Consider the following 12046-nt stretch of genomic DNA (forward strand, 5'->3'; position numbering starts at 1 on the left):
AGAAAGGATTTGCTGGGGGTGCATACCTGTAATCCCAGCAATTCAGGAGGCTGAGATAGGCGGATGACAAGTTCAAAGCCACCTTCAGCAATTTAGGAAGGCCCAAAGCAAATTAGTGTGATCCTGTCTGAAAATAAAAAATAAAAAGGGTTGAGGATGTAGCTTAGTTCAACCCTAGGTTCAATTATTAGTTTATACATATATAATTTAAAAATGAGGATACAGTTATTTTTGGCTCACAGCTTTGGAAGTTTCATTCCAAGATTACCTTTTGGTTATTAGCTCTTAGGTTTGCAGCAAAGCAGTACATCACGGTCAGGAGTACTTGATGGTACAAATCTGTTCACTACATGGTAGTAAGGAAGCAGGGACAGGAAAGAATCAGGATCCCAATATCTTCTTCAAAGGCATGCCCCCAGTGATCTAACCTCCTTCTACTAGACCCCACCTTCTAAAGGTTCCACCCCCTCCCAGTAGTGCTAGGGGCTAAGGATAAAGCAAGCCTTCAACATGTGGGCCTTTGGGGACTTTCAAAATCCAAACTATAGCAGACCTGTATTATAAGGACATGGTAATTAAACCATGTGGTATTGATAAATAATGGACAATAACTAATACAATAGAATGTAAATGTATGTATGTATGTCTCTCTCTCTCTCTCTCTCTCTCTCTCTATATATATATATATATATATATATATATATATATATATATATATATATATACCTTTCAATAATTTTCATGGCATCTTTTTCAAAAATAGTTACACCTATCAACTTGAAAGCATCAATAACTTCTGCGATATCAATCACTCATTTAAAGAAATAAAGAAAATAAGGATCAACTAGAAAGTGTGAAAACATATAAGATAAATTGTATTTGATGGATTATTGCAATATTCCATGAAACATAAATGCAATATTTCAATTATTTTTTCTATTGATCAAGACAAAGACAAAACTAGAGAGCCTACATGATTATTTATTTATTTATTTATTTATTTATTTATTTATTGTGATACTTGCTAGGGATCGAACACAGGGCCTTGTGCATCTGAGGCAAGCACACTATCAACTTGAGTTATATCCTCAGCCCCTCCTACTGATATTTATTGTATCAATAAATACCGTCACTCTCCAATATTGCTCAAACCAATCACTCTTCCTCTTTCCCTTGTCGTCCACATTCAGTCATGAATATATTCCACGCCTAAATGTCTTTCAAATATCTCATAAATCATTATTTCCAGCACAACTGTTACATTATTACTCAGATACAAATTAATGCTCCACACAAATCTAATGGTATTATTTTCCCTTCTCATTATCATTTAGGCTAAAGTCTGGGCACCTTCCCAGGCCACAAGACCTTACAAAATCTTGCCTGTGCTGCTTTGCAGCCTCATCTTCTACTTTGTTTCCCTTTGCTCTGGGCTTCTGGCTTCCTTTGCTTCCCCCAGTTCTTCAGGACCAAAACCTCCCAGTGAGCTATTTCTTCTGTCTAGAACACACTTATCTCTGGAAATACAATTTAACCACCACTGACATATGGAACTTTAATCATGTAAAAACTTTACCAAATAGTAATAAATGTCCCTCAGATCCTTAGCTAAAGAACATATTGTTCAAAGTGTAGAGGCTTTTCCTGGTGTTTTATGTTTTTGAGAGATAGTATTAAATAAAAACTACCATACTTAAAAATATTCCTTACAAGAACTAACAGCAAAACAAATGACAGAATCAGATTTGTAGTAGCTTTCCAGAAAGCCTATATCTAATAATAAACCTTTATTAAAACATGTTTGCTAACTGTTCAAGACAAAATGAAACAAAAACAAACCATCGTCATTTGTGTCCAAACTGTTAAAAACTAATTTTATTTTTCTCTCAGTATCTCTAAGGTATTCCATAAATGCACAAAAGCTCAGAAGACTATGTGTGTCACTATCAACAGATTTTAAAATTACCTTTAAGAAAAAAAATGATATTAGAGGCTTTGGCAAAGTAGATTACAAGTTACAGTGTTTAAACACTTGTATATTAACATCAGATACATTAGATATTCTTCCATAATCACTGGTATCTTAGTTTTAGAGTAAAACTTTTAACACACACACACACAAGATTCTTTTGAGTACCAAAACTTTAAAAGATCTTTAGAAATTGGGGGTTGGGATAGGTAGCCCAGTGGTGGAGTATTTGCCTAGCATGCATGAGGACCTGGGTTCAATTCCCAGTACTGCAAAATCAAACACAAAGGAAGAAAAGAAATTGACTAGACTGCTCTTCCACCCAAGAATCATGTATTTATTCACTTTTATAGTTTAGTTATGAGATGTCCCCCCAAAAGTTCATGTGTGAGACAATGCAAAAATTTTCATAGGTGAAATGATTGAGAAGTGGAACATAATCGGTGGCTTAATCCACTGATATGGATTAACTGGGTGATAACTGTAGGAAGGTAGGCTGTGGTTGCAAGGAGCGGGTGACTGAGAGTGCACCTTTGGGGTGTATATTTTATGCCCTAAGTACATCTCTCTCCTTCCCCTGCCCCTCTCCCTCCCCTTCCTGATTGCCATATCCTGAACTGGTTTCCTACACTATACTGTTCTACATCATCTGAGCCCAGAACTATGGAGTTAGCTACCAATGAACTGAAACTGTGAGCCCCAAATAAACTTTTGTTTTTCTATGTCATACTTGTCAGGTCTTTTGGTCACAGATATTAAAAAAAAATTAAAAAAAAATTAAAAAAATTGACTAAAACAGATACTTAGTAAATGAGTAAAACACTTCTCTAACTGCTAGGAAAATAGAATCAGTCACAGTCCCTGCCTTTAAGAAGCCTCTAGCTATTAAGGAAGACAGACACATACACAAATATATAAGCAAATAAGTGAAATTATGTTCCAAAACCACCAAGAATATAGTGGAGAACGAAGATGTGAGTGGAAGCTCTGAAGGAGGGATATGAGTGAAGGAAATCTTCACAGGAGAGGTGACTCAAGTTAAATGTTGAAAAACAAATAACTAAAAGTGAGAAAACAAAGGTATGGGGTGTCTGAGATGTGAAAGCCAGACACTAGCTATCTATTGACATTCCTCCTCACCTCCCTTATACACCCATTTGTGTTTTCCTTGGGATTCCATGTCTCAGTCTCAATTGCAGTTAAGTATGGATGTATGAACAAGATCTCTTCAGTGAATTATGAATAAAAGTAATGTGTATCAATTCTGGGCCTGGTCAATGAAATCCTCCTACATAGATTACCTCATGCTCATTTTTGCTTCACAAGATAAATGCAGAGAATGGCAGAGCCACAGGAGGAAAAAAGAGTCTGAATCCTCAAAGTTCTGCAAGGTGCAAAACTTGCCCACCAAACCCAGCACCCACTAAGAAGTCAGGAAGAGTCTTGTATACAAAATTAAATGGCTTATACGTTTGTCATTGACAATGTCAAACCCCTAAATAATTTCAAGCAGGGGCATGAAATAATCAGAAGTACTTTTCAGAAGCTTCGTGTGGTTGCAGCACAGAAGAAGTAAAAGCAAAATGTAAGGAAAGAAAAATTGGTTATAAGACTGTTTCAGCAACTTAAGTGAGAGAGATGGTGGAGACCAGGGATACCAGGAGCAATGAGATGAAGAGGGAGGAGCATGGTTGTCAAATACACTATGAATCATGCAGGACCCTGTCATTAACTGGATGTTGGGGTGAGAAAGATGGAAGAGTCTAAAATAACTGGGTGGTGGAACACTTCACCCATACTCTAATCACAGAAGGAAGTATAGAGACCCAGAAGATGAGCATAGCTGTCAATTTCTGGTCACTCCTGATAAAATGATAGTTTGGACCTTGAGAAAAGTGATCTTTCAGACAAATGGCATAAGGGAAAGCCAGGGTCAAGGGAGGATCATTGTTCTGAGACAGGAAGAATTTGAAAATATAGGATAAAGAAAAGAAAGTTGGCCAGGGACCATGGAGCATTCTTATAATCTCAGCAACTCAGGAGACTGATGCAGGAAAATTAGAAGTTTGAGGCCAGCCTGGGCAAATTAGCAAGACCCTATCTCAAAAACAAAAACAAAAAAAAAACCCAAAAAAGAAACAAACAAAAAACAAACAAACAAAGAAAGAAAGAAAGAAAAGAAAGAAAAAAGAAAAGAGATAAGAGGACATGAGGCCAAAAAAAACCAACCTAGAAAAGGAGAAGAAACACTTCACCCCCAGAGACTAAAGGAAAGAAAGTAAGCATGGGCATAAGTAAAGATAAGCTAATACTTGATATATTTATTATATTGAGGCTAATTAACTGCTTAAATCTCAGCAGGCAATTTTAATTTTAAGCATTTTCCTTATGTTTGCTCATTAATCATCAAGATAATCCTAAGAGGCAAGCACCATTATTGTCCCCATTTTACAACTGAGGAAACTATGAGAGTACCAAAAGTCTGAAGAGGTTCATGATGGTCACCTCCATGTAGCCAGCGAAGTAAGTGGCATGTTCATCTATTTGCAGGGAGAAGCAAGGAACACTAGGGGTTCACAGTTGGAATAAATCAGGTTATCTCAACTTCAATACTATTGACATTTGGAATGAGGTAATTCTTTATTGTCCTGTGCACTATGACACATTTAGCAATATTCCTGACCCTTTTCACACACATGTACATGCACACAAACAGTCAGGATCTTCAAAAATGTCCAAAACAATGCCAAATGTCCCTGAGGAACCAAGTCATCCCTGAAGTGGAGGTACAGAAGACAGCCATAACTCTAGACAGTCTGATGAAGAAGAGGAGAGGATCCAGCTCTTACTGAAAGATAAATAATATTGTAAGATTCTGGAGCTAAATTCAGACAGGAAGAATGACATAACCACTGGGGAGGGTGTTGCTATTGTTATGTGTTTGCTTTTATTTGTATAATAAAAGGCTAATGCAGAAACAATAGAAAGAAAATGTGGCCACACAGAATCCAGTGTAACCAATGCATACTGACTATTATTAAGACTGGCATCTTGGTTGGATAGGCCTCAGGGAATAAACCATCAATTTCCATAACTAAAATGTGATATTGAATTATTCATATCACATCTTTATCTCAATTCTCTGGCATGCACTTTGTAAATCCTAAGAATGATACAATTAACACTGACTGCTATTATGCTAACATTTTTTTTTTCTGGATTGGGAGACCCTTGCCTTCACATCCATCATTTAATTCAAGTCTTCCAGAGAGAAATTTATTAAATATTATATCTTTCTCTGCCTGAACTTAATTCTATTTCTTAACTTGAAAAAGATTTCTACAAAATCTGGAGTCACAGTTCTTTTTTAAACATATATGTACCCCCACAACCTGTCCCATGTTGCCGATTGGGCCATGTAGTCTCTTCACAGAGAAGCTTAAAGTAAAACAAAGTCTGGTTATTACTTTTTTTAACTTTAGCAGGTCAACTGGTTAAATACACAGCTGTGGAAAAGAAGAGCCTCTGAAAATACAATAGTAATTTTATTGTCATTTGTTTAAGATAATTCTATATTATAGTGTACAGTATTATAGTATAGATATGTCTTTAGTATATGGTTGAGCTGAAAATCTGTGGTTGTAATTAATGCCCCCTCCCAGCTTCAGCCAAAAGGTGGCTGTACACGGGAAAGCCTCAAGACAGGTTTCTGCTCCCTGATGAGAATTTGCCCAGGGATGGAGCCTTGGGAGCAACTCTTCCACAGCAGGACAGGCCCCAGTTTCCAAGCTGGGATGCCTTGAGGAGAGCTCTTGGATGAAGCATCATCAGCCACCAGGAGGGACTCTTGACTGGCTTAGTTGGTTCATGTTGCCTTCTATGTATTTGCGTGGTGTGGGCCCCCTCAGGCAGAATAGTAAGTTTCACTGTGTATTTCACAAAACAGCTCACTAATAGAACATGAATTTTCTACCAAGTGTTCCCAGAGCCTGGTTATTTGCCCAAAGCCACTCACTGGGAAAGAACATCTGAGGCCCTAAGGAGAGCTGGGGAAGGAGGAGGGGCCTCGAGCCACCTAGCCCAGCCCCCATGCTGCCCAGACGCCACATCGGCCCACCTTGCTGTACTCCATCAGAGGGACGCCCATGGCTTCAGGCCTCTCGGCAGTTCCTTGATGTCCACTATCCCGAACACATGATGGTCCAGCTTCTGGAAGAGCTCTTCAAAAATGCTGTAGGTTTCGTGGTAGTCATGCATGGCCACCATGGGCAGCAGGAAGCCCCACACCTGGCGCGGCAAGGTGACAGCATGCCAAAAAGCCTGAAAAGGAAGGAGAGACCCAGGCATGTAACTGGGTAGCGAGCGCCAGGGGGCCTCCGCAGCGCTGCAACCACCAACAGAATGCGGGGGTCAGGAGCCTGCAGCCCTGCCCATCCTGAGGCCACTCGGGATCCCATCTGCTTCTGCAGGTCTCAGCTGAGGACTATATTGTTCCCCCTATTATATTTGGCTGGAGAGTCCCACACAATTTTGATTCGGCCTCTAAACTGGCTGAGTGGTTGTGTTTATGAGATGGTTGTTTTATTCAGTTGTGCTGAAAATCAAGTTTGCTATAGTTAAGCTTCCCTGTGGTCCTCCTGGGCCAAGGGAGAAATACATATATGATACATATAGGCACATAAAATACCAAAGGAAGTCCTAATGTTGTTTCTCCCTTGGAGATATATATAACAAAGTCCTAATGTGTGTGTGTGTGTGTGTGTGTGTGTGTGTTTGTGTGTGTGTGAGCATGAGCATGTGCATGCAAGGGAGATAAATAACTTTCTGATATTTAACATGAGTTGACAATTGCAAATGCATACGATATATAAATGCATGTTCACATTCTGAGGGTAGCTGAACAAGGAAATTTGTAGCCAGTTTCTTTTGTGTAATGGGAGTAATCACCTGGTCAGTGAGCGAGAGGAAATATCTTAGGAAATGATTGGATCATGACAGTTATAACCCCATCAGTGAATTAATCCATTCTATGGATTAATAACATGAATAGATTATTAGAAGGCGGGACCTCATTGGAGGAAATAGATCACTGGGGTCATGCCCTGGAAAGGTTTATCTTGTGCAGTGATGTTCTTCTACCTCATCTCAAGCCCAAAGCAATGGGGCCATCAAACCATAAACTGAAACCTGGAAACCATTGTCGCGACCCCTTGCCCGCAAGGAAGACGCAACTCAGGAATCTTCTTTCAGCAGTTTATTCAGGCCCTTGATATTTCTTCTTCTCTCTCTCGGATGCCCCTCCCAGCCTTAATAAAGCATCTCAAGCCCCAATGCGAAGCTGCCACGTGGAGCTTTCTCATAGGGTGGTGAAAAACCATGCACCAACTCTCCCAAATAAGGAGTTGTTTGTCACAGACCACAGCGGAGCCAGCGCCATCTTGTAATGGTGACCATAGTCTGCAGAAACGGCAGAAGAGGCTCACCACAAACCATGAGCTAAAATAAATCTTTTCTCCCTTTTTTGTTTGTCAGATATTTTGATCACAAAAATGAAAAACTAACACAGGGAGAAATTTAAGAATCTGTAGTCACAACTCATAGGGAGCCAACACAAGCACTGAGCCAAAGAACAACTCAGCCACAGACCCACACACCATGGAGACCAGCAGCAAACACCAGGAATCAGCTGAGCCAACCAGCATGCTAGAAGGATGTGCATACGTCATTTGCCCCAATGCACCAGAAGTCACATCAGTTCTGGCTGCTCTCCTGGGAAGAGATTGAGTAAGCAACCATTTTCTAAGAGAAAGGAAGTAAATACTTCTCAAAGGGGCTAATTCAGTTGCTTGACTAAACTTTCAAATTATTTAATTTTTTTTCTCTTTTTTCTTTCTACCATTATTCAAAAGCTGGGACTTAGGAGAAAGGCCAGTTTAGACAAAACAAGTACATTTTCTGTACATAACAAAATTTTAGTTTCTGCTGAAATTTAGGAGCCTTTGTCCTATGAGTATTAATCTGGGCCCATGTTTTAAATCCTTTCCCTGCAAACTGATATTGCTGAATATTTCCTTCTATCTCTAGTGATATTGGGTCAACAAGACTGAAGATGGTAGCCAACCTTTTAGAATAACAGAGCAGACATGTAAAAAAAAAACAGTTTGCAAACTTGGTGCAGTGGCACACACCTGTAATACTAGATACTCAGGAGGTTGAGGCAAGAGGATTCCAAGTCATGCCTCTTAATGAGACACTGTCTCAAAACATAAAAAAGGGATTGGGATGTAGTGCACCAGTTAGGCACTTGCCTAGCATGAATAAGGTCATGTGTTCAATCTCCAGCACCAATCAAAAAGAGGAAGAAGAAGCCACAGTACTTGATAATATCACTGAGTTAGTGAACCAATCCTGAAATCAGCTACCACTGGGTTTCTTTAGATAGGAGATAAATTCAACCTCTATCTATTATTTAAACCACTTTTTATTGGGGAATCCCACACTCACAGCTAACAATGGAGTCAGAAAAAAACATACCTCTTAGAATAATTTTAAACTGAAATGAGTGCAATTTCCCTTCAACACACACATCACAGTTTGCAAATATTCTATGACAGCATAACAGAAAACCTAATATATACTGGGAAGTTATGGAAAAACATTCTGAAATAGCTGACATGTAAGCTAAGCCCAGAAAGATAAAGTATTAGATAGTGAAATGTGGGGGAAATAGTATTCCTTGCACTTTTAACATTCCTGAGCAGAAATAAAAATTTGGAAAGTCCAGGAACTAAAAGAAATCTTCCATGACTGGAGAATAATGAATAGTAGGAGGGTTGGCACAAGCTGAGGTTAGAATGCAAGCAGGTACCAGACCTTGCAGAGCACCATAGGCCATGATAAAAATCCCAAGAGCAACATAGAGCTGTATTATCCAGGTAAACTAGGTTTTGCTGTAATAACAAATATGAATATCTCATTCATACATGTGTTCATCATAGTTTAGCAGTGGGCTCTGCACTTGGGATGCCACTGTCCTTATTCTGGGACCAATGTATCCACTATGTGGAACATGGTTACTAGCCACAGTAAAAGAAACAAGAAAATGTAGAAGCAAGCTCAGTTCTTAAAGCTTATGTCTGTAGGTGGCATGTACAATTTCTGTGCACATTGTATTAGCTAAACCAAGTGACAGACCCTCCTAACTTCAAGTTCTCCTGCAAGAAAGGAGAATAATTTTGAACAATATAAAATATGGCATTCTTTCCAGGAACCATATGAGAAGTTTGAGTAGAAAGCTAAGTGTGGTGGCATATAACTGTAATCCCAGCTACACAAAAGGCTGAGGCAGGAGAATATCAAGTTCAAGGCCAGCTTGGCAACTTAGCAAGACCCAGTCTATAAAATTAGAACTCAAAAATAATTAGAGGGCATAGCTCATAGCTAATTTGCTTTCCTAGGATGTGCTAGTCCCTGGTTTCAATCGCCAGTGCCTCAAAAGGAGAAAGAGATTTTAGCAGCAAAAGAACATAATTTAACTCACAGTTTAAAATATCCCTCTAACTGTTGAATGGAGAATAGAAAAAATGCAAAAGCCAGAGAAGTGAGATCAATTAGGAGAGTCAAAGAGTGGTCAGCTTGGACTAGGATAGTGGCAGATAGGAGTGGAAAAGAGAGACAGAAGTAGACAGATCATGATATATTTTAAAAGTAGAATTAAAAATTTTTGTGAAAGTTTGGATGAAGAGAGAAAATGGTACCAAAAATAATTGTCAGATTTCTGGCATGAGACACCATATCAATGAAATTGCCAATCTTTGAGATCGGGGATAAAAAAATCAAGAGTTCAATTTTAGACATGATGATTTTGAGGTGCCTATGAGTCATATAAGTGGCAAAATGACATGAACACCTCAATAAATAAAGGGTTGGGGGGGGCTGGGATTGTGGATCACTGGCAGAGTGCTTGCATGTGTGAGGCACTGGTTCAATTATCAGCACTGCATATAAATAAATAAAATAAAGATCCATTGACAACTAAAAAAATAATTTATAAAAAAATAAAAAAGTCTGGTATGAAAATATAAATGTGTAAGTCATTTTGGTATATAAATAGGTTTTAAAGCTGTAAAAGAGAATTTTAAACCTTTAAAAGAGAATGGGATCCTATCAAGAGACAACCAGAGATCCTGCATCTAGTAGAAGAAAAAGTAGGCCCTAATCTCCATCATGTGGGATTAGACCCCGACTTCCTTAATACTATCCCTGTGGCACAATAATTAAAATCAAGAATCAATCAAAGGGATGGACCCAAACTAAAAAGCTTCTTCTCAGCAAAAGAAATAATCTGTGAGGTGAATAGAGAGCCTACATCTTGGGAGCAAATCTTTACCCCTCACACATCAGATAGAGTACCAATCACTAGGTATATAAAGAACTCCAAAAGTTAAACAACAAAAAACAAATAACCCAGTCAATAAATGGGCCAAGGACCTGAAGAGACACTTCACAGAAGATGATATACAATCAATCAACAAATATAGAAAAAATCTTCATCATCACTAGCAATTAGAGAAATGCAAATCTCACTCCAGTCAGAATAGCAGCTATTATGCATACAAACAACAGTAAGTGTTGGTGAGGATGTGGGGGAAGAGGTACATTCATACACTGCTGGTGGGACTAAAAATTGGTGCAGCCAATATGGAAAGCAATATGGAGATTTCTTGGAAAATTGGGAATGGAACCACCATTTGACCCAGCTGTCCCTCTCTTTGGTCTATATCTAAAGGACTTACAAATAGCGTAATACAGGGACACAGCCACATCAATGTTTATAGGAGCACAATTTACAGTAGCTATACTGTGAAACTAACCTAGATGTCCTTCAATAGATGAATGGATAAAAAATGTGGCATATATCCACAATGGAATATTACTCAGCAATAAAAGAGCATAAAATCATGGCATTTGCAGATAAATGGATGGAGTTAGAGAAGATAATGCTAAGTGAAGTAAGCCAATCCCAAAAAATCAAATGCCAAATGTTTTCTTTGACATAAGGAGTCTGATTCATAGTGGGATAGGAAGCAGGAGCATGGGAATAGACGAACTCTAGATAGGGCAGAAGGGTGAGAGGGGAAGGGAGGGGGCATGGGTTTGTAAATGATGGTGGAATGTGATGATCATTACTATCCAAACTACAGGTATTAAGACATGAATTGATGTCAATATACTATATATACAACCAGAGATATGAAAAATTGTACTCTGTATATGTAATAAGAATCATAATGCATTCTGTTGTCATATATAAATAAAAAATACATAAACAAGAGAATAGGATTCTAGACCAAGCTATGACAACTCCAAAAACTAGATATTAGACCGAGCAACAGCAGTAGCATTGTAAAGCAGTTAAGAATTCAGACTCAAATTCAATGTGCATGGATTTGAATACTGGGGAAAGTTACCTAAATTCTCCGAGCCTTAGTTTCCTCATCCACACCATTTTTGATGGAGCAGTCTGTTGTGAGGATTGCATTGAAAAAATGTACAAATATACAGCCTATCACATAGAAAAGTACTTCATAAATCATGGCTGATGGTATTTCTATTAAAGGAGAAAAAGCCTTGAAAGCAGTGGGAGAAAATAAGGAAGTGTATCATTAATGAAACCATGTGAGGATACTGTTTTTAGGATGAGAGAGGTGCCAAAAATGCCAAATGCTACTGAAAGATTGAGTAAAATGAAAATATAGGACTGAGTAGTGTCTTTTAAATTTGGCGAAGGAAAAAAAAATGTGTCAGCTTTTTTAAAAGCATATTTGATGAATTGATGGGGCAGAAATCAGTTAATGAGTGTTAAGGACTGGAAATAAAAATACATTTCAGGTGAAGACCTAAATGTAAAAAGGTCAACATTTAAATTCTAGGGGAACATTAATCTCCTATATTTAAATTAAGCCTTTAAAATCTCAGAATAGAAAATGAGTTCCAAATTCAAACATAAATAACAAACCATAAAATATAAATTTGGTAAAATTGAAAACATCTGTGCATCAACATGTGTCATAAAAG

The sequence above is a fragment of the Marmota monax genome, unplaced genomic scaffold (assembly GCF_021218885.2).
Source record: "Marmota monax isolate L192 unplaced genomic scaffold, Marmota_monax_Labrador192_F-V1.1 WCK01_AAM20220418_F8-fsc00529, whole genome shotgun sequence".
Lineage (NCBI taxonomy): Eukaryota > Metazoa > Chordata > Mammalia > Rodentia > Sciuridae > Marmota > Marmota monax.